At 44.2% G+C, this 22,159-nt stretch overlaps 1 protein-coding gene across 46 annotated transcripts in view; it reads right to left on the bottom strand.

Annotated features, from left to right (window-relative positions):
- RBM47 (RNA binding motif protein 47) overlaps window positions 1-22,159 on the bottom strand; it is a 202,626-nt gene that overhangs the window by 90,587 nt on the left and 89,880 nt on the right. For 2 of the 46 annotated variants that reach the window (XM_008993455.5, XM_035293842.3), the window contains exon 1: window positions 4,163-4,226. The exons of 43 other annotated variants lie outside the window; for them this stretch is intronic. The gene's annotated coding sequence lies outside the window, so the exon portion shown is untranslated. Of the gene's footprint in view, window positions 1-4,162; window positions 4,227-5,503; window positions 5,613-22,159 lie in introns of those variants that run through there. One more of the 46 variants, XM_008993458.5, reaches the window with a different exon arrangement.

Below are 22,159 nucleotides of genomic sequence, written 5' to 3'. Positions count from 1 at the left end.
TCCCAGCTACTCAGGAGACTGAGGCAGGAGAATCCCTTGAACCCGGGAGGCAGAGGTTGCAATGAGCCAAGACAGTGCCACTGCACTACAGCCTGGGCTACAGAGCAAAACTCCATCTCAGAAAAAAAAAAAAAGTAAAGAAACTTACATGGTTGAGCTCAGCTGAGATGGGGCAATAGCTTCTGGATTGGATGGCAGCAGTTTTTACCCCTTTGTTATCTGCCGCTATTTTTCACTGTTAAATGCCTGCTTCTAATCATCCCTGTCCTTCTTACTTGTTTGCTTTCATTCATTTATTCTTATATCTGGTACATATTTCTGGATGCCTGGTACATGCAAAGCACTGGAGATACAGTAGCAAATAAGATACTCACGATCCATGACATAAGGGAATTTAATATTTTAGCAAACAAGGCAAGCATAAAACAAGTACAATGTGCATTTTGATGGCTAAAGTAGAGGACCTTGTTCAGGGTACCTGGGAAGGTCACATTGTAGAGGTGACATTCAAGAACTGAGAGATGAGACCCTATCCCAGAGTGAGCCATTAATAAGTACTGATTGAATGAATGAGTCCATGTGTGCATGCTTGCTTGAATGGTCATTCGCCAACAGAAAGGAGAAAAGAAAGAGTTGTGATTTATTATGCACTGAGAAACCAGAAATGTTACCGAAAGATGTCTAAACTAGGAGTGAATGGGGGCCGGGCACGGTGGCTCATGCCTGTAATTCCAATACTGTGGGAGGCTGAGGTGGGTGAATCACTTGAGGTCGTGAGAGGTTCGAGAGCAGCCTGGCCAACATGGTGAAACCCCATCTCTAATAAAAATTACAGAGTCCATAGACACCGAGTGAGGTCTGATAGAATTTATGGCATTAATTTTGGCTGTTGTGGGGACTGTTTTATTGCCTTACTTAAGAGCTTGAGTTGCTAGACAACTGAAGGATTTTTCATTATCACCGGGCTAACCTACACGCATTCAGTTTTTATTTCATCCCACAAAAAGCAAAACCAGCCACATATGGCCCAAGTTTCTATGAAGGTTCCTCCAGGTTGCCCGTGTAGTTCTGACTCCGAGCTCCTACGCATGTGACTTTTCTGGCACAGCCACCAGAATCACCTTGAAAGGTTGTCACCTACCCATTCTTTAACAAAGCCATACCGCTCTGATCAGGAAAGACAAAGCAGGCCTGCCTCTTAGGCATTATGGCTTGTTGCGAAATGCCTTTTCATTTGGGGCCTATTATTATCTCCAGAAATTTCAGCCTCATGACATTTTACAAATCAAGAAGAACTTATAGTCTAAAGGACAGAAGGAGCAGATAACAAACAACAACCCTTGTAGGGACGTTACTCAATTATATGCCAAACACAGCCAACCTGACACAGAAGCATTATCATCACATCCCATTCAACAGCACCAGCGTTTAAAATGCCAGAAACATGGGCGAAGTTATTCAGGACTTAATGTGATACATGACTAGATCTATCAACAAACTATCATGAAACCATAAGCACCCCTAACGGGAGGAGCCAGTGCAGCCTTTGGTGATCTTAGTCTCTTAGAATTCTGCATGGAAAACGTAAATCGGGCCTGGAGTGGTGGCTCCCGCCTGTAATCCCACACTCTGGGAGGCCAAGGCAGGCGGATCACTTGAGGTCTCGAGTTTGAGACCAAGCTGGACAACACAGTGAAACTCCGTCTCTACTAAAAATAGAAAAATGAGCTGGGTGTGGTGGCACGTGCCTATAGCCCCAGCTACTGGGGAGGTTGAGGCAGGAAAATCACCTAAACCTGGGAGGCAGAGGTTGCAGTGAACCGAGATTGTGCCATTGCACTTCAGCCTGGGTGACAGAATGAGACTGTCTCAAAACCAAAGAAAAAGAAAAAAGAAAACTTAAACAAAAAGATTGTACCAAATATGGATTTTCCCAATGAAATAAAGGAAAGCAAGGAATGACAAGTATCTAGAAATGGTTTGTTTTTAGATTTTTTTCCCCCAGAGTCTTTCTGTTCACTTGATAAAATTTCAAACTCAATGCAGATTCAATCTACTTTAGAAAGTGTGGTATTGTGGGGTGCGGTGGTTCACGCCTGTAATCCAGTACTTTGGGAGGCTGAGGCAGGTGGGTCACCTGAGGTGAGGAACTCAAGACTAGTCTGGCCACCATGGTGAAACCCCATCTCTACTAAAAACGCAAAAAATTAGCTGGGCATGGTGGCGGGGCCTGTAATTCCAGCTACTTGGGAGGTTGAGGCAGGAGAACTGCTTGAACCCAGGAGGCAGAAGTTGCAGTGAGCTGAGATCATGCCACCGTACTCCAGCCTGGGGTACAGAGCAAGATTCCATCTCAAAAAAAAAAAAAAAAAAAAAAGTGTGGTATTAACGCATGAGTTCTTTCACTGGTCGGGGTTTCTATTTTGGATTCACATGGTATGGCTCTCTTTCCCTGCTTGATAGACTCAAGCAGGCTAAGTGCACCTATGTACAGGCAATTAGATATGGTAAGTATCAAAATCTTAAAAAGGACATAAGAAAACATTAATCCGGGTTGGGGTTGGGGAGTGTCGGAGTAGGGGAAGAAAACATTAATTCATTTGTCAAAAGTTACATAAACTTGCAGTGGTTAGAGAAGTGAAATTACTTTCTGCTAACCTCAATTTTCCCATATGCATATAAAAAGATATTAAACCTGCCATCCCTCCAGGAAACTCAAGGTCTTCAACCTCTACAGTTATTAGATTTCTTCCTATTTGCCTAAATATACAAAGCCACCAGGAAGTTTTTCCTAAGGAGGAAATATCTTCCAAATTTGAAACAATCACAGCCATTTTTTAAGTGACTGGCCACTTCTCAAAAGAAAAAAACCCTTGACTTCTTACTGCAAGCGTCACTGGGCAAAAATATACCCAAATCATGTTCTTTCCTAATTGGTGAGCGCTTCACCTTGGTACTGTCATCATACAGGCCACAGATCCCACGTGCTTGTTATATCGCCTGTATTACACTGCAACCCCTTTCCCCAAAACTGGCAATTACAGAAATCTGCTGAACTGTTTTTTCCTAGATTTTCCTATGGACTGTTTGAGTTTTAACTATTAATAACACAGTTACTGGTATCTGTGTGTGACATATTATCATTACAATTGATCATACATAAACATTTGATTAAGGCTGTAGCTTTATTATATTTTCTACCTGCCCAAAAAAGCTAGATTATAAAGACTTAGTATTCCCAAGAAGTATTTATTCTTTAGTTTCTCCTAAACCATGACCAGCAGAGAAAAAGTCACTCTCAAGCTGCTCTGTTTTATAAACACAGAATTGAGGATAAGAGGACATTTTTAATTGACTTTTCTTTTGGCAGGGGGGTGGGAAGGAGACGGAGTTTCCCTCCTGTCACTCAGGCTAGAGTGCACTGGTGCAATCTCGGTTCACTGCAACCTCCGCCTCCCGGATTCAAGTGACTGTTCTGCCTTAGCCTCCCAAGTAGCTGGGACTACAGGCACAAGCCATCATTCCTGGCTAACTTTTGTATTTTTGGTAGAGACAGGGTTTCGCCTTGTTGGCTAGGTTGGTCTTGAACTCCTGACCTCAAGTGATCTGCCTACTTTGGCTTCCCAAAGTGCTGGAGTTACAGGTGTGAACCACCACGCCCAGCTTAACCTGACCTTTAATTTGCTGCTTCTTGTCTAAATTGGGGGTGGGGTGGGGGGGAGAAAGTTTACACACATTTTCATGAAACCAGAACCACAATTTAACAAAACCTTTAAACAGAATGAATCCCCAAGTTCACAGAAGTGTGAACTGCAAAATTACACATTGCCTCCAAGAAACACAGCACCTGGTTCTGAATTCTTTGCTAAAGCAAATGCTAACTTCTGACTCAGTCCACCGTAAAACCTCAAGCACAGGTAGATTTTCCTCTTACTCTCCATGACATACACGTCCCTCTAGCAAAACCAAAAACAGCATTTGGTGGAAACTAAATATTACAATTAACCGGGGACTCCGAGCACTGAAAAATAGAGTTTGCAAAGAAATCTCTTTTGCTCCCATCCTCCCCTCACCATTCCTGCCCCTTCCACAGAAGGGAACCCAAATCGTATGCAATTTGAAATTTTTAATATGAAGAAATACTGAAGTAGGAAGCACGTACCTGCTAAGCACCTGGTGCTCTCTTTCCCGGCTGGCTCTCTCCTCCCACACTCTGGCAACGGAATGCCCTTCAAAGCCATGGTTCAGTGCTTTTGGTAAATGTTTTACGAGACACTAAACAGCCTTGTGTCCCACCCTCAGAGCAAACACCATTGAGGGAACACAATATAATGGTCAAAAAGATATCATGTAATGTACAATAATGTAAATGAACAAGAAGGCTCTATTTCCACACTTTCCCTAAGGGGGTTAAAAAAATGTCAAACTTTCAGGAGGTGAGGGCGGAGTTGCAGGAAGGGCTCACAGAAATAAACCTTAACACTGGAAGCGTTAGAGCATTTTTTTTTAAGGTGGCATTACCATAAGCTCATTGTTCTAATCCTCCAACAAGCCTTGGCTTGCTGAACTGAAAAACTGTCAAAGGCAAGAGTTAATAAAGGGTGAAGTTCACCGGTGAATAGATAGATGCAGTAGCATCTCCACATTGACCACGTATTCCTATTTATCAGAGAAAATGCAACTCAAAAAAGTGCTCATAAACCATCCTCCACAATAACCAAAGGTACGTCCCATCTTCTGTATCCTTCAAGTTATTCAGTTAAAACCCAACTCTGCTTCAAACCAGAAGTTTTGCATTCCATTCAAGTTAACAATTACAACTGGAGGATAACAGAAACTTGCTGGCACCAAACTATTAGCATACTCAGAATGTCAGGTGCCTCCTGGTACCACCAGGGTTAATGAGAGAAAGAGAAGGTGCCCAGGGATCATCTGTTTGCCTGGTTTTACAGAAACTACCTATGGAGATTCCTAGAGTCTTGAGCTGATGCAAGCAGCACGCACCCAAGTGTTTCTGGAGCACAGTGGGACTGAGAAAGCAGAATTACTTAGCTACAGTCAAGCCCACTCGCTAAAAGGAGACCACAACGTCTAGAGAAGCTGCCAGAATTGGCTTTGGTTGCAGAATCACACTCACAGACAGGCTATGCAAAGAAGATAACCCACTCTCTGTCCCCACCCCTTCTCCAATCCCTGAGAGTGCTCAGAATTTTGCATTTCCTACCTTTAAAATGTCTGCTAGGGTAGAACAAAACAAAACAAAACAAAACCGAAGCTAGAACTGAGATCATGGTTTTCTACACTCCAGCTGTGTGACCTTGAGGGAGTAACTTGGCCTCCCTGAGCCTGTCTCCTCATCTATAAAGTACAAAGGTCTAGAGCCACAGAAGTTATTTCCAAGGACTGACAGCTCTCCAGATCCACGCACCTAGAAAATGCCACAGAGCAGTTCTTTACAGTTTTGAAATGTCAGAAGGGTTTTGTCAGCTTTTTGGTCTCCTACCTTATGTGGCTGGGTTCCATCCCAATGTCCTCATGTGGCAGAAGCTGCAGGTTAGTCCTGGGACTAAAGGGCAATTGACCTCACTTCTCCTGGGCCTGACTAATCTATTAGGGTGGGTACCATAAATGACCGTTTTATCTGCCTGCCTGAGGCGTGGCGAAGGGGCCTCCCCGCCCTCCAGCCCTGCCTGTCAGCTCCTTTGCTTTCACAACATTTCTCATCTCGCCCTCTATCACAGTGAGCTGACCCGCCTCCTAACGCCTCATCCAGGCCTCCCTTTTTCTCTTTTTTCCCTCTCTTCCTCTCTCCTTTCTTGCCTTGTTTCCCTGAGAGGATCATAATGGACATTGGGGAAGGGCAATAATTCTCATCATTCTATTTCTTTTTCTTTTTTTTTTTTGAGACAGATTCTCACTCTGTCACCGAGGCTGGAGTGCATTGGCGTCATCTCGGCTCACTGCAACCTCTGCCTCCCAGGTTCAAGCAATTCTCCTGCCTCGGCCTCCCGAGTAGCTGGGATTACAGCTGTGTGCCACCACGCCTGGCGTATTTTTGTATTTTTTGTGGAGATGGGGTTTTCACCATGTTGGCCAGGCTGGTCTCGAACTCCTGACCTCAGGCAATCCCCTGACTCAGCCTTCCAAAGTGCTGGGATTGCAGGTGTGAGCCACTGCACCCAGGCCTTATCATTCTAGCTCTCCTTCAGCTTTTTTTTTTTTTTTTTTTTTCAGACAGAGTTGCGTTCTTGTTGCTCAGACTGGAGTGCAGTGGCATGATCTAGGCTCACTGCAACCTCTGCCTCCCGGATTCAAGCGATTCTCCTACCTCAGCCTCCCAAGCAGCTGGGATTACAGGCACGCATCATCTCTCCTGGCTAATTTTGTATTTTAGTAAAGACTGGGTTTCTCCATGTTGGTCAGGCTGGTTTCGAACTCCTGACCTCAGGTGATCCCCCTGCCTCGGCCTCCCAAAGTGCTGGGATTACAGGCATGGGCCACTGTGCCCGGCCCTCATCATTCTAGTTCTCCTTCTACTATTTTACGTGACATATCACACAACCCAGTGGATGGGTTAGACAGGTATTATTATTCTCCAGATTCAGAGATGCAGAAAGATTCAACAACAGCCCAAGGTCACAGAGCCATTGCTGACAGACCAGGGGCTGAGGTGGCCTTTTCTGACAGGCCAGGACTTCCTTCAAGCCACTGACTTCCAAAAGCACCTCCTCTCAGAGCAGTAAGGCCCCACCTGGTCTAACCTGCTCTCCCCGCCACCTGTGGCATAGTTCCCTCTCAGATCAAGCTTCTCATCTTCCTTCCTTCCTCCCTCAGCACGGGCCAGCCCCTTATTCTAATTTTTAAGGTTTATCTCACTTGACCTCTTGTCCCTTGTGTGCCCTTCTTTAGGCAAACCCAACAGATATAGCTGGGAATATAAATGGGATCATAAGCATGCACCACCACGCCTGGCTAATTTCTTTGTATTTATAGTAGAGACGGGGTTTTGCCACGTTGGTCAGGCTGGTCTCAAACTCCTGACCTCAAATGATCCACCCGCTTCAGCCTCCCAAAATGCTGGGATTACCGGCATGAGCCACCATGCGTGGAGTCTGATGCCTTACTGTTCAGAAATATACTTACATTAAAAAGGAAAAAACTGAAAATACTTAAATTTTGATGAAAAAAGTTTGAAAGTGCTTCCATTTAGAGGTTTGAAAAAAATAAAGGAAAAAAGTTTGAAGACACAAAATCTGACTCCCAAACAGTGTTTCAATGGCGTATATTCTAGGTACCATCAGCCCTCAGTATCCGTGAGTTCCGCATCCCAGAAGTCAACCAATCACAGATCAAAAATATTCAAAATCTCATGTACCCCATAAATACATACACTACCATGTACCCATAAAGAATTAAAAATGAGGCCGGGCGCGGTGGCTCACACCTGTAATCCTAGCACTTTGGGAGGCCGAGGTGGGTGGATCACTTGAGGTCAGGAGCTCAAGACCAGCCTGGCCATCAGGGTGAAACCCCTTACGTTAAAAAAAAAAATAAGAAATAAAACATTAGTGCTTGCTTTGGCAGCACATATACTAAAAAACAAAAAAATAAAATAAAATAAAAATAATAAAAAAAATAAAAGAAAAAGAATTAAAAATGTGAAAAGGGTGGCTGTGTGTACTAAACACATCCAGACTTCTCCTTCTTGTCATTATACCCTAAACAATCCAGTGTAATGATGATTTATGTAGCATTTCCATTGGATTATGTATTCTAAGTAATCTAAGGATGACTCAAAGTATACAGGAAGATATGTGTAGGTTATACGCAAATACTACACCATTTTATACAGGGGACTTGAGCATCCAAAATCTGGGGGGCCTGCAACCAACCCCCCCAGATCACTATATAAACAAATGCCAGAATTTGGGGTTTTAAGGTAGTTGCTTTGCTTTTATTTTTTATTTTTATATTTGAATGGATGAGAAAAGGGGATTATAAAGCCCAGATAGCAAATAAGCGAGCCATCAAATCACACAAGACAAGCATTGTTTCTTTTCTTTTTTTTGAGATGAAGTCTCACTCTGTCACCCAGGTTGGAGTGCAATGGCACCACTGTGGCTCACTGAAACCTCCATCTCCTGGGTTCGAGAGACTCTCCCGCCTTAGCCTCCCCAGTAGCTAGGACTACAGGCATGCACCACCACACCAGGCTAATTTTGCTGTTTATTGTAGAGATGGGTTTTCACCTTGTTCATCAGGCTGGTCTCAAACTCCTGAGCTCGAGTGATCCGCCCACCCCAGCCTCCCAAAGTGCTGGGATTACAGGCCTGAGCCACCATGCACAACTGCAAACATTGTTTCTCAAGTGCCTACAATAATCAGGTATTTGATATATGACACTTCATTTAATTAAACAGACAGATGAGAGGACAGACTCAGAGAGGCTGCCTAAGGGTACCCAGCTAACAACAGCAGATCTTGAGAATCCAAGCAGGTCTCATTTGGAGCCCTCGCTCTGCCTGAGTCACTCTGGAATACATGCACACTGTAGCCTACTCACCCTAGGGCCTGTCTACTGTCCAGTCAGGGTTGTCCAGTCTTTTGGCTTTCCTGGGTCACACTGGAAGAAGAATTGTCTTGGGCCACATAAAATACACTAATACTAATGATAGCTGATGAGCTTTAAAAAAAAAATCCCAAAGAAAGGTTATGAATTTGTGTTGGGCCACATTCAAAGCCATCCTGGACATGCCATGGGTTGGACAAGCTTGGCCTAAATCAAGATCTGGGCCAGGAGTGGTGGCTCACACCTGTAGTCCCAGCACTCTGGGAGGCCCAGGCAGGAGAATTACTTGAGGGCAGAGTTTAAGATCAACCTGGGTAACAAAGTGATATACTTGTCTCTATAAAAAACACAAAAAATTATCCAGGCATGGTGTCGCCACCTACTTGGGAGGCTGAGGTGGGAGGATTGCCTGGGCTAGGAAGTAAGCCAAGATCACAACACTGTTCTCCACCCTGGGTAACAGAGTGAGATCTTGTCTTAAAAAAAAAAAAAAGATTCACTTGCATGTATTTTCTGCCACTCTCTGCCCAGAACCCATATAGCCCTGCTTTTTTTTTTTTTGAGACCATATATTGCTTTGTCGTCGAGGCTAGAGGGCAGTGGCAGGATCTTGGCTCACTGGCTCACTGCAACCTCCGCCTCCCAGGTTCAAGTGATTCTCCTGCCTCAACTTTCCAAGTAACTGGGACTACAGGTGTGTGCCACCATACCCGGCTAATTGTTTGTATTTTTAGTAGAGATGGTGTTTCACCGTGTTAGCCAGGATGGTCTCAATCTCCTGACCTCATGATCCGTCTGCCTCAGCCCTGTTTTTCTCCTTCAGTCCTTTACCTTAGCCTCCTCACCCTCCCCTCCCACTTCTCTCCATCCTACCCTCTTATCCCTAATTAAGATCATCTCTACAGTTCACTTAGAAATCTACTGATGAACTCTATTTACTATTGGAGCCCTCCTGTGACAATAAAACCCAACCAAAAATATATGGATTCCCCTACTTTGGGTAAGCCCTTTACGTTCATTTTCTTTGTGTGTGTGTGATCACAAATTTGATATTTGACTTTAAACCCCAGAGGCTGTATTAGAATTCCGTGTTCTATACAGCACTTGGCATATAAAAGTCTCATGCTGCTCAGAGACTCCATTCTGCGTCCCTGAGAAAGGACTATGCCTTCTGTGCAAGAGAAATGTCTTATAACAGCATTTCCCACCTCCAGCCATGCAATTCTAAGTGGAGTTTTTGCTCTATTGTTTTTGGTATGCTAGCATGCAGGTATACTCCTAGAATTTTCAACTGCAGAGCTGCAATAGGGCAGAATAATGCATCTCTGGCGGGTGCTGCTCTATTGCCCCAGGTCTATTCCAAAGCATCTTTCAGCTATAGGGGCCCATTTCTAGCCTATCTTTGAGGCTAGTTTATATTTGACCTACAGAATAGTTTCAGCTTCTGAAAAGAGTTTTGCACTCCCTTGGACACTAGGGAAAAGTAGAGGAGAAAGGAGAGGTAGAGATTTAATCTGGAGTTTCTAAATCTTCCAGAATCTTCCAAAGGCCTAGGAATTTCCAGGAATCATACTGAAACCCCTTTAGAGAGCTTCAAAGAGTGCCACGAATGAGACCTCAGAAACTGCTCATCACCTATTATCAGAATTGCTTTTCTAAAATTTAAAAAAAAAAGAAAAGAAAAGAAAAAGAAACTGCTCATCACCTAGCCAACTTCAACAGATGCCTAAGAAAGGGCTCAGCGGCTCTTGGTGTTTTCCTGAACTGCGCAAGGTAGGAAGGGCTGGAAAAGGAGATAAGAGATCACTCTACACTGTCTGGTACTGTGTATCATGGGAACATCAGCCACTAGACCAGCAGTTCTCAAAGTGAAGTCCCTGGAACACTGAGGGGCTCTGACATTCTTTATAATACTAACATATTTCCCTTTGTCACTGCATTGACACTGTACTAGTGATAAAAAGGCAACGAACGGTGGCTAAAACTTCTAACACTGTAAGAGGCAGTGCCACCAAAGTGTACTAGTAATCGTGGCTTTTTTTTATTTTTGAGGCAGAGTCTTGCTCTGTCAACCTAGGCTGGAGTGCAGTGGCGCGATCTCGGCTCACTACAACCTCCAACTCTCAGGTTCAAGTGATTCTCCTGCCTCAGCCTCCCATGCAGCTGGGATTATAGGTGCCTGCCATTATACCCAGCTAATTTTTGTATTTTTGTAGAGACGGGGTTTCACCATGTCAGCCAGGCTGGTCTTGAACTCCTGACCTCAGGTGCTCCACCTGCCTCAGCCTCCAAAAAATGCTGAGATTACAGGCATGAGCTACCACATCTGGCCTATAGTATTTATTTTATTAAGTCTCAAGTAGATGTTTTAAAAATATTCTGTGTGATGAAATAGAAAGTATGATAAAGATTTCTTTATGATTGCTGTCTTAAGGAAACATCACTTGTGAGAGGCACAGCCTAAACTACTTGATAAAATAAACTATGATTATTTAGACTTGAATATCCGGCAGACATTTTCTAGAAAATGAATGAAGTAACTCACCACGCCTGGCTAATAATTTTTAAGAATATAAAAACAGGGCTGGGCACAGTGGCTCATGCCTGTAATCCCAGCCCTCCTATCTTGAGCTGGGGAGTTCAAGATCAGCTAGGGTGGGCTGGGCGTGGTGATTCACATCTGTAATCCCAGCACTTTGGGAGGCCAACACAGGCGGATCACCTGAAGTCAGGAGTTGGAGACCAGCCTGGCCAACATGGCGAAATCTTTAGTCTGTACTAAAAATACGAAAATTAGCTGGGCACGGTGGCAGCCACCTGTAATCCCACCTAGTTGGGAGGCTGAGGTAGGAGAATTGCTTGAACCCGTGAGGCACAAGTTGCAGTGAGCCGAGATCACACATTGCACTCCACCCTGGGTGACAGAGCAATACTCTGTCTCAAAGATCAGCTTGGATAACATGGTGAAACCCTGTCTCTCTAAAAAAAAAAAAAAAAAAAATTAGTCAGGCATAGTGGCATGAGCCTTTGGTCCCAGCTAGTTTGGAGGCTGAGGTGGGAGGATTACCTGAGCCTGGGAGGTGGAAGCTGTAGTGAGCCATCATCACGCCACTGCACTCTAGCCTGGGTGACAGAGTAAACCCTGACTCAAAAAAAAAAAAAAAAAGGTAAAACAGGGTTGTCAGATTTAGCAAATAAAACTTCAGGGTGCCCAGTTAAACTTGAATTTCAGATAAGCAATAAATATTTTTATATATGTTCCATGTACTATTTGGTAAATTATTTACTGCTTATCTGAAGTTGTAGCTAATTGAGTGCTTGCATTTTATCTGTCTGTGAAGCTGTCCAGAGACCCCAAGATTTGAGAAACACTGCACTGGGCTATGTCCCTCCCACATATGCTGAAACACTCATATGAACACTTATTAAGCACTTGCTGTGTACCAGACACAGTGCTAAATTCTCGACATATACAACATCCTCCAAAATCCTAAGTGCCAAGTACTCTCATGATCCCTATTTTCTCTTACAAATGAGGAAACGGAAGCCCAAAGAAGTCAAGTGAAGCTAATTATTGGTGGAAAGCAAGACGGGATTCAGACTCCAGCATCTCAGCTTGTACCTATTAGGCTTATACTGAACTCTGAATAAATGAGATTTCTAAAGATGGTTGGCTTTTCTGCATATTTTCGTCTCACACTTCAGCACATCTATTTCTGTTGCTCATCTTTTGTGTGTTTCACAGCTGTGTGTTCTGCTATCAGAGCAACCATGAAAACCAAGGCTGGAAGTGCCGTGTGTGTCACGGATTCTTTTTTTTTTTTGAGATGGCATTTCACTCTTGTTGCCCAGTCTGGAGTGCAATGGTGCAATCTTGGCTCACCGCAACCTCTGCCTCCCGGGTTCTAGCGATTCTCCTGCCTCAGCCTCCTGAGTAGCTGGGATTACAAGGACGCACCAACACATGTGGCTAATTTTGTATTTTTAGTAGAGATGGGGTTTCACCATGGTGGTCAGGCTGGTCTCCAACTCCCAAACTCAGGTGACCTGCCTGCCTCAGCCTCCCAAAGTGCTGGAATTACAGGTGTGAGCCACTGCGCCTGGCCGTGTCTCAAGGAATTCTATCCAGAACTGCCTTCGGTATTAGGACTCAGAACAGGCTTTTCTCATGAATGCTTTCCTGGGCATTTGGCATAGTTCCAGGCTGGGAATTCTTTTCTCATGTATGCTTTCCTGGACAACAGCATAGTTCCAGGCTGGGAATTCAAGAATGCAGCAAAGGTCCACAAACACTGCTCAGCTCACTGCAGCCTAGACCTCCTGGGCTCAAGGAATCCTCCTGCTTCAGCCTTCTGCGTACCTAGGACTACAGGTGCACACTCAGCTAATGCTCATTACTATGAATGAAAAGCCACTGGGAGCCTGGTACTGCGCTACAATCATCCTTGAGAATAACCTGAGAATTTCTCCAAATGAAGCTGTACCAACCAAAACAAATGCAAACATTGTTGTAAGCAAGCCAAGGTCCTGTTTTTCACATGATCCTGATCCAGGCCACTGGACATATTTAGTGAGTTCAGGCTTGATAGTAAACAAAATAGGGAAAGTCAAATGTTTTTATGATCCAGTATGAAGGTGAGGCTATGCATTTCACTGTGTTACATGATCTACAAATACAAAAAAGAATCTGCTTGCACCCAACTAGGAGGCCTCCCTAGTCACCACTTGCTATAATGAAATGTATAAAGTTATAAACACAGCCAGGCATGGTGGCTCAGGCCTGTAATCCCAGCACTTTGGGAGGCCAAGATGGGCAGATTGCTTGAGGCCAGGAGTTTGAAACCAGCCTGGCCAACATGGTAAAACCCTGCCTCTACTAAAAATACAAAAATTAGCTATATTATTAGTATAAAACGCAACTATTGGGAAGCTGAGGAATGAGACTTGCTTGAACCCAGGAGGCAGAGGTTGCAGATCACCTCACTGTGCTCCAGCCTGGGCTACAGAGTGAGACTCTCTCAAAAAAAAAAAAAAAAAAAAAGTAATAAACATAAAAAAAAGAGATGCCAGTCTTTCATATTGGTGAGATTTCTGTAACAAAAAGAAGATTTACCTTTCAAATGATTTTGTTTTGTAAATTTGGAATTTTTTTAAGGTGAGGCACACTGGAATATTCTAAAGGCAGTTGTGTATACAAAAGCCAGGGGCCACAGAACTTTGAAAATAGCCTAGAGGAAAGGATGGGACAAGGAGAGGAGAAAAAAGAAAAAAAAAGGATAAATATGGGGAAAACGCCAAAACTTGAGTGTTAGGTAACTAAGAAGAGGTGCATATTAAAAGCCAAGGCTTGGTAAAAAACTAGGAAACAGACTTAAGTAAAAAGATTTGGGAAGTTCCAGGGCCTTTGGACACCTGGCAGTGAGCATCAGAAAGAAAAGTAAGAGTTCTTAAGAAAAACCAATCAACTTTGCATTTGCCCTGGGGCTGCCTGGCAGTGCTGCTATCAGAATTCAGATACTGGCCCAGCCCTGCCCTAAACCCTGAAGTCTAGCTCTTGCCTCTCCATTTCAGTCCCTTTAGCTGCCCATCCAATCTAGATCCCTGGAGCGTGGAAAGGAGAGGCAGCAAGAAGAAAAAGGAAAAGGACAAACTGAAATGCAAGCATGGGCCTTACATGACGATTCTCACAGCTCTCCCCATTCATAGGGCCTTCAGGATTTGTTCTTGTGAAAGCTGTAAGTCAAGGAGGACACAGCCAGAAACCGTGACTCATCAAATTCCCAAAGCCAAGACCAGAACACACAGACTCTGGATCCAAGCACTCGCTTTCTGCTTTCAGAACACAGGGCCCTGCCTGCTTTGTAGTATTCCAATACGAAGCTGATTAAGAGGAGGGTCCCCGTCTATTCCCTGCCAACCCTGTCTACTCCCTGCCAGCCTAACAGCTCTTCCCTGTCTTCAGAGTTATTTCCATTTTTTTTTTTTTTTTGAGACAGAGTTTCACTCTTGTTGCTGAGGCTGGAGAGCAATGGTGCAATCTCAGCTCTCTGAAACCTCCGCCTCTTCAGTTGGAGCAATTCTCCTTCCTCAACCTCCTAAGTAGCTGGGATTACAGGCATGTGCCACCATGCCTGGCTAATTTCTTTGTTTTTTGTATTATTAGTAGATACAGGGTTTGGCCAGGCTGCTCTCGAACTCCTATAACCTCAGGTGATCCACCCACCTCAGCCTCCCAAAGTGCTGGGATTACAGGCATCAGCCACCGTGCCCAGCCCTCAGTTCTTTCTAAAACATAGAGAACATGGAGTTTAATTCCATGGTGTTTGAGTCAGAAGACCTTATAACACTTCAGAAAATGATTTGCCTTAAAAAGTAGTTGGGTCTGTACAGGAAAGTCACTTAGTGCAGGGGATGGCAAACTTTTCTGTCATGAGCTAAGTAAACACTATAGGCTTTGCAAGCCATGTGGTTTCTGTTACATATTTTTCTTTTCTTTTTCTTTTTCTTTTTTCTTTTTTTTCCTTTGAGACAGGATCTCCTTCTGTCACCCAGGCTGGAGCGCAGTGGTGCCATAACAGCTCACTGCAGCCTCAACCTTCCTGGCTCCAGGGATCCTCCTGCCTCGGCCTCCTAAGTAGACTAACTACAGGGGTGCCTCACTACATTTGGCTAATTTTTTCATTTTAGGTAGAGACAGGGTCTCACTACGTTGCCCAGTATGCTGCTGCTTCTTTTTTTTTTTTTTTTTTTTGCAACCCTTTAAAAATGTAAAAACCATTAACGAGTGGGCCATACATAAACAGACAACAGACCACAGTTTACTGATGCCTCAGAGCAATGGCAAAGTGGGGGCAGCATCACCTGGTGACTGCTGCATGCAGTGAGACTGAGGATGGTGTAAGAGCTTGGCGAGATTTGACGAAGGCAACTAACTGTCCATCTGACTTGCCCAAGGCAGCTATAGCTACGGCAGAGAATTTAACCCTGAAATGCTAGGCTTATATCTTTGGAAAATTAGATAAATGAAGTTGTTGGTTTTCTCTTTTTTTTGAGACAAAGTCTCTCTCTTGCTCAGGCTGCCAGGCTGGAGTATAGTGGTGTGATCCTGGCTCACTGCAACCTCTACCTCCCGGGTTCAAGTGATCCTCCCACTTCAGTCTCCCATGTAGCTGGGACTACAGGCGTGTGTACACCACCACGCCTGGCTCATTTTTTCTTTCTTTTATTTTTTTCTTTTTTTAGATAGAATCTAGCTCTGTTGCCCAGGCTGGAGTGCAGTGGCATGATCTAGGCTCACCGCAACCTCTACCTCCCAGATTCAAGCGATCCTCCTGCCTCAGTCTCCCAAGTATCTGAGATCACGCCCAGCTAATTTTTTTATATTTTTAGTAGAGATGGGGTTTCACCATGTTGGCCAGGCTGGTCTTGAATTCCCAAGATAAATGAAATTTAAAATAAGCTAGAATATTTTTTAACTTGCTACTTTTCATTCTGTGTGTAGGGGTTTGTGTATATTTGTATTTAAAAGTAAATACTTGGCTCGGCACAGTGGCTCATGCCTGTAATCCCAGCACTTTGGGAGGTGGGCAGATCACGAGGCCAGGAGTTCAAGACCAGCCTGGCCAACACCGTGAAACCCCATCTCTACTAAAAATATAAAAAATTAGCCAAACATAGTGGTGGGGCCTGTAATCCCAGCTACTTGGGAGGCTGAGTCAGGAGAACTGCTTGAACCCGGGAGGCAGAGGTCACAGTGAGCTCAGACGGTGCCAGTGCACTCTAGCCTAGGTGACAGAGCGAGGTTCCGTCTCATAAATAAATAAATAAACAAATGTGAATAGTCCATATGTAGCATAAAATTCCAAACCTGGAAGAATCTTTCAATATAGTCCAGTCTACAACTGTTTGCCCTTGAGGAAACTGAACTGCTTCACTTAAATGAGATACTCTAAGTCACATGCCAGTTGGCAGAAGAGAAGGGGCCAGTAACTTTGTTTCCTATTTCAAAATTCATACACTTTACTTTATGGTATACTGCCAATTAAGTACTAGAAACTCAAGTCAACAAATACTTACAAAGTATTTCTTCTATACCCAGCACTGACTAGGTGCACTAAGGTTACAAAATAAGTGTAAGCGAAGATTATTGCCCATAGAAACCTTTTGGTCTCTCACTGAGAAAACAAGGCACACACACTAAACAAATATATTCTTTCTTGTTATATAACTACATAGCTAAAACAGGAGCCACTGTAATCCCAGCATGTTGGGAGACCTGAGGTCAGGAGTTCGAGGCCAGCCTAGCCAACATGGCAAAACCCCGTCTCTACTAAAAGTACAAAAATTTAGCCAGGTGTAGTGGCACACCCCTGTAATCCCAGCTACTCGGGAGACTTTGACAGGAAAATCACTTGAACCCTGGAGGTGGAGGTTGCTGTGAGCCAAGATCACACCACTGTACTCCAGCCTGGGTGACAGAGCAAGACTCTGTCTCAATCAGTCATTTAATCAATAAACTTCATGAGGCATTTTAAGAATATCAGATCCTAACCCGGCACAGTGGCTCACACCTATAATTCCAGCACTTTGAGAGGGTGAGGCGGGCGGATCACCCGAGGTCAGGAGTTTGAGACCAGCCTGGGCAACATGGTGAGACCCGTCTCTACAAAAAGTAAACAAGGCTGGGAGCGGTGGCTCAAGCCTATAATCCCAGCACTTTGGGAGGATGAAGTGGGCAGATCATGAGGTCAGGAGATTGACACCATCTGGGCCAACAGGTGAAACCCTGTCTCTACTAAAAATACAGGAAGTTAGCTGGGTGTGGTGGCATGCGCCTGTCGTCCCAGCTACTCCGCCCCAGCTACTCCGAAGGCTGAGGCAGGAGAATCACTAGAACCTGGGAGGTGGAGTTTGTAGTGAGCTGAGTTCACACCACTGCATTCCAGCCTGGGCAGCAGAGCAAGACTCTGTCCCCCCCAAAAAAAGTAAACAAAATTAACTTGGCATGGTAGTGCATGACTGTAGTCCCAGCTACTCAGGAGGATGAGGCAGGAGGATCGTTTGAGCCCAGGAAGTAGAGGCTACAGTGAGCCACAATCATAGCAGTGCACTCCAGCCTGGGTGACAGAGTAAGACTCTGGAATGGATAACTAAAATAGTAATTCTCTGTGCAACCATTTTCAATGGCATGGACTTGGTTTATATAAAACAAAACCTATTTGTCATTCCTGATGCAGATTAAAAAAAGGTGACAAAGGTGACCTGGAAAAGGAAGGACTTGCGCTGAGCTTCAGATGAGAACGCTCTCTAGCGTTCAGGGTGGTATGGCCGTAGACTAGCTGAGCTTCAAAAGATAACGTCTGGAGAGGTAAAGGAGAAAGGAGAAAGAATATGGAGTTCTCTGTATAGGGAAGAGTAGCAGCAAAGGAACTGAATGGAGCTCCTGTGGTCCCAGGACAAGGGGGATGCTGGCCTGCCAGGCAGGGAGTGGCTGGAGATAAGGAGATAGGCAGAAGGGTGGGTCTGGGTTCTGGCTGAAATTCCAGGACACCCTGAGGGTTTAAGCAGGGCCAGGAGAACACATTTTAGGAAGGCGACGCTGACAGTTAGGCACAGGTGGGTTGTATAATGGATATCTGCACTCAGATACCAGCGTGTAGGCTATTTCAGTAATGACGTGTGCTCTTCATTTAGGAAAGTAAAACTTGTTTATTATGTAAAATGTGGCCGGGCATAGTGGCTCACGCCTGTAATCCCAGCACTTTGGGAGGCCGAGGCGGGTGGATCACGAGGTCAAAAGATCGAGACCATCCTGGTCAACATGGTGAAACCCTGTCTCTACTAAAAATACAAAAAATTAGCTGGGCGTGGTGGTGCGTGCCTGTAATCCCAGCTACTGAGGAGGCTGAGGCAGGAGAACTGCCTGAACCCAGGAGGTGGAGGTTGCGGTCAGCCGAGATCGCGCCATTGCACTCCAGCCTGGGTAACAAGAGCGAAACTCCGTCTCAAAAAAAAAAAGTATACATCTCAGAAAAGCAGACACAAAAAAATTAAATCAGATGTCTACCAACCACAGATGACATTTTGATGTAGTTTCTTACAGTTTTTCTCCTTCCATGGCTAGTGCAATAATTTAGAAATTAAAATTATGACTTGAAATAGGAAGGCGGTGGCGTGAATAAAGAGGAAAGGCTGTGAAAGACATCAAGTGAGGCAGAGGGTGAAGAGAAAAGGTAATTCGCTTCAAAAGACATGAGTTCTAGACCTGGGTATTCTCTGGGGCCTGAACTCTTAGCCTTGGTTTTGCAATACATCAATCTTTTTTTTTTTTTGAGATGGAGTTTCACTCTTGTTGCCCAGACTGGAATGTAATGGCCAATCTCAGCTCACAGCAACCTTCACCGCCCAGGTTCAAAGGATTCTCCTGCCTCAGCCTCCCAAGTAGCAGGGATTACAGGCATGCACCACCTCACCCAGCTAATTTTGTATTTTTAGTAGAGATGGGGTTTCTCCATGTTGGTCAGGCTGGTCTCGAACTCCTGACCTCCTGATCTGCCTGCCTCAGCCTCCCAAAGTGCTGGGATTACAGGTTGTGAGCCACTGCGCCCAGCCTCTTTTTTTTTTTCTTTTTAAAAATTATTAATTAAAAAAAAAGACTTTTTTTAACTTTTTAAAAATTATTTTTTCCTTTTTTTTTTTTTTTTGAGCACCTGGCCCATATGTCTATCTCTTAACCACTTCTATTAGAGTCTAACTAAAGGTCAGATGAGATTTTTGAGACCCCCTTCCACTAACATACAAATATGTGTATATTTAAAGTGAATATCACATATAAATAGAAGTAGTTGTCATAATACCACACAAGCTCCCTTGATCTTTACGCTATACCAGTAGCTTACAGCCTCTTGCAATCTGCAAGATTTTAGGGGTAATTTCTTTTTTTTCTTTAATTTTTTTTTTTTTTTTTTAAATAAATACGGGGTTTTACCATGTTGGTCAGGCTGGTCTTGAACTCCCAACCTCAGGTTATCCGCCCGCCTTGGCCTCCAAAGTTCTTGGATTACAGGCGTGAGCCACCATGCCAGACCAGAGGTAGAGTAATTAAGCTTTATATTCTGAGCACTGTTATAAGGAGAATCTGTAGTGTGGTTCACAGGACAGGGAATGCATGGGGCAGTGTAAATGAAGAATCCATTTTAGACAGGACTCCACCAAGCAGTAATAATAGCTTCTTCGTAGGAGCCGAAAGGTTTTCTAAGTCCAATACATCTTTGAAGACCATAAGAAAAACAATAAAAACAGCTGCTAGGGAATACAAATTATGCTCTCTAACGCCAGATGCAGTGGCTCACACCTGTAATCCCAGCACTTCAGGGAGGCCAAGATTCAAGACCAGCCTGGCCAACACAGTGAAACCCCACCTCTACTAAAAATATAAAAATTAGCTGGGCGTGGTGGTGCACACCTGTAGTTCCAGCTACTCAGGAGGCTGAGGCAGGAGAATTGCCTGAATCTGGAAGGCGGAGGTTGCAGTGAGCTGAGATTGTACCACTGCATTCCAGTCTGGGTGACAGACCAAGACTCTGTCTCAAAAAAAAGAAAGAAAAAGAAAAAACTCTCTCAGGTAAGAAAGGGCAATACAAAGACATTCAGACATTCACCAGGCTAATAAGCGAAAGTTTATATCAGAAGTTATTTACATGCATTTTTTAAAAATACTGATTCCTGGGCTTCCCCTTTAGACCAATTAAATCAGTCTCAGTAAGTAGTGCCTGTGAATTGATTTGTTTTATTTTGTTCTATTTTTGAGACAGGATCTCAGTCTGTCACCCAGGCTACAGTGCAATGGCAAAATTATGGCTCACTATAGCATTGACCTCCTGGGCTCAAGTGATCCTCAGCCCTAGACCCTGTCACTCCCTCTCCCCCAGTAGCTGGGACTACAGGTATTTTTTTTTTTAATTTATTTTTGTAGAGATGGGGTCCCACTAGGTTGCCCAGGCTGGTCTTGAACTCTTGGGCTCAAGTAATTTTCCCACCTCAGCCACCCACAGTGCTGGGATTATAACAGGCCCGAGTCATATAAAAAATGCCCAGCCTGGTAATTTTTTTAAATTCACAAAATGATTGAAACTTGAAATACAAGAAGATGGCCCAGAGAAAAAAACAGTTCAAGGGACAGCAGAGCAGTTGGGATCCACGCTGTGCCCTTAGCCACCCTGGTTAAGGGTTATAGCACGTTCTTTAGTGATGGGAGAACTAGAGGCCAAAATAGAACCCACCAATACGTTTTATAATTGCATATTACGCTTCATATAGTTTCTATTTCAGCATGTAGGTTCTGAGATTTTCAGTACACCCCTTGGCCATTTTCACTGAACTGTGAGTTAGTGAACTCTGTCTGGGGACCTGGTCAGAATGTCGATGGACTTACCTTGTTCTGAGAATCCCTTGGCCCTCTAAGGAGCTAGTAGTTAAAAACTACACACTCGCCTCAGACTGACATAGGTATGAGCCCGCTCTGCCATGCATGAATGGTATGACCTTGTTTGAGTTCCCTGCTCTCTTTCAAGTCTGTTTTTTTATTTGCAAAATAGGAATCCTAGCCCCTTCTTTAGAGATAATGCAAGAGATCAAATGAGGCTACACAAGTAAAACTGATAATACAAGTAAGACTTCCTTATGCCTGGCATAGAGTGAACCCTCAATAAATGTAAATCCTCATGATTTTCTCCATGACCTTTAGGGTTCCTTATAACTCCCATATTTTAAGATTCCAAAAATCATTCTGATTACGCAGGTAGAGATGAACAAAAATTGGTAGGTACTGACATTGAAAGGCCCAGTTTGTGTTTAGTACCTTTTCACACCAGCCTGGTATGGTATGGTATGGTATGGTATGGTATGGTATGGTATGGTATGGTATGGTATGGTATGGTGCAGCATGTCTTTTTCTTTCTTTCTTTCTTTTTTCTTGACATCTAGTCTCGCTCTGTCACCTAGGCTGGAGTGCAATGGCACATCTCAGCTCACTGCAACCTCTGCCTTCCAGATTCAAGCGATTCTCCTGCCTCAGCCTCCTGAGCAGCCAGGATTACAGGTGCCTGCCACCACGTCTGGCTAATTTTTGTATTTTTTTTTCGCCTTTTTGTTTTTTTGAGATGGACCCCGTCACCCAGGCTGGAGTGCAGTGGCACAATCTTGGCTCACTGCAACCTCCACCTCCTGGGTCAAGTGATTCTTCTGCCTAGCCTCCTGAGTAGCTGGGATTACAGGCACACACCGCCACACCTGACTAATTTTTGTATTTTTAGTAAAGTTGGGGTTTCACCATGTTGGCCAGACAGCTCTTGAACTCCTGACCTCGTGATCTGCTCGCCTCAGCCTCCCAAAGTGCTGGGATTACAGGTGTCAGCCACCGTGCTGGGCCTATGGTATGATAATTCAATGCCTACTTCATTCTTTGCTTGAGGTGTGCCTTGTATTTTGCTGACCTTGTTCTTAGTTTCAAAAGGACCTCATTTATTTTGCAGACATAGAAATTTTGTCATTCTTTATGAAAGCAGTATGGCTGTTCTGGTGGTGTTATTT

The sequence above is a fragment of the Callithrix jacchus genome, chromosome 3 (assembly GCF_049354715.1).
Source record: "Callithrix jacchus isolate 240 chromosome 3, calJac240_pri, whole genome shotgun sequence".
NCBI classification, from domain to species: Eukaryota; Metazoa; Chordata; class Mammalia; order Primates; family Cebidae; genus Callithrix; species Callithrix jacchus.
The sequence above is the reverse complement of the archived record's forward strand: the minus strand, read 5'-3'. Positions and strand labels throughout refer to the sequence as shown.